General features: G+C 35.7%; 1 non-coding gene across 1 annotated transcript; it reads left to right on the top strand.

Annotated features, from left to right (window-relative positions):
- Window positions 1-777: 777 nt before the first annotated feature.
- trnak-cuu (transfer RNA lysine (anticodon CUU)) lies at window positions 778-850 on the top strand. Its single transcript has one exon. It is a non-coding gene; the product is annotated as a tRNA-Lys (tRNA).
- Window positions 851-1,646: the final 796 nt, after the last annotated feature.

Raw genomic sequence — 1,646 nt, 5'->3', positions numbered from 1 at the left:
ATCCAGGAAAATAAATCATGACATATGGAGGCAACAAAACAGACGTGTATAAAAGCAGATAGTGAGATACAACGTGACTAAATGTTTGAAACTCCTTCATCCAGCGTGGCAGGACTGTGAGACAGGGTCCATTCATCACTGTGTCCGACTGTGTCCACACTCACCGAGGTCAGACACTGATGAATGATTCACTCTTTCAAAATCCACAGCTTTAGCCCAGTACATTAGTAAGTGAACTGTATTGTATTGTGTAAAATAACATTACAGCAGCCAAGAATAAAGGGTATTTTCAGCTAAATTACTCAGGGATATTATTTTATTATAAAACAATGCAAACGATTCATACTAAAAGTGTACGCACATAATGGGGTCTGAAAGATGTGTACGTAACGGTTATACTTTTAAACAAAGGCAAATTCTTTAATTTCTGTAATTTGTGTAAAATGTACACATATATTTTCACTTTATTTACTAACAAATTGTATTGAAAAAAATGTTGAAACCATAACACAACCCAATAATAATCAGCTGATAAGAACAAATGTAAAAAAAATAATTACATAAATGATGTGAATAAAGAAATAATACTTACACAACTGAATAAAACAGGATGCCTTGAGTTAACAGATTCTATCTTTACCTGAATTTTCCCATAGATGTTATGTCACCTCAAGCTCCAGCTAAAAATATATCAAAATGTCACTGCTTTCCTTCTGAAAACATTTGGTCATTTTTAAAAAAAAATTCCAAGTTGATTCTTGAAATCTTCTTGACGATGCCCGGCTAGCTCAGTCGGTAGAGCATGAGACTCTTAATCTCAGGGTCGTGGGTTCGAGCCCCACGTTGGGCGCACAAATTTAACTGCATTTCGTTGCAGATGTACTTGTACTGTGCAATGACAATAAAGTTGTATCTAATCAGTGGCCTTATACTGTGCTGTGGCACAGCAGAGAGCAGTGTAAGAGGATCTGAAGCCCGGTAGCAAAAGTATTATCTGTCACACCCTTTGGGGAAAAGGGACCAAAAGGAGATTTGCTTCTCATCTGTAATGGATGGAGCAATAAATGTGTCATCAATCGTACCTTTAACGCCCCGCTCTGATATGAGAATATAAAGGAATTGTACAGATACAGAGAGTGATATGAGGTAACCTAAATGGTTTACCATAGAACACCAAACAGTAAGTTTTCTTGGCTGCTGCTCAGTGTGGTATAGGCTTGAAAGCTCTTCCCAGCAGTGACGGCCCTTGAGAACATGACTCTGATGGCACATATTCACAGAGAAAGTAAAAATAGTGGCCCACATGGCAAAGGATTATGATTATCACGAGTATCAACAACACAAAAACCATGTTATTAGATAAAATAATTAAAATTCAATTCATTCTGGTATTTTCTATTGCTTTATACTAATTTCTGGTTAATTAAATAAGTGCAGTGTGTGGACTGTTTATTTGCTAGTTGCAGCTTTCTTTCTAAAAATGTCAAAGTGACCTGTGTTTATCTGAAATCTGGGTGTTTCGCGCAGATTTTATCGTCAATGTTTTTTATAAAATGATTATAAATCATCTCTATTACTTTTCACATGTGTGGTTTAAAAAATAAGTTTGTGTAATTTAACAAACTGCATTTTTTCCCCCAAAATTG

This window comes from Limanda limanda, chromosome 6 (assembly GCF_963576545.1).
Source record: "Limanda limanda chromosome 6, fLimLim1.1, whole genome shotgun sequence".
NCBI lineage: Eukaryota > Metazoa > Chordata > Actinopteri > Pleuronectiformes > Pleuronectidae > Limanda > Limanda limanda.
Note: the sequence above shows the minus strand (reverse complement) of the source record. Positions and strands in the feature narration are given on the sequence as shown.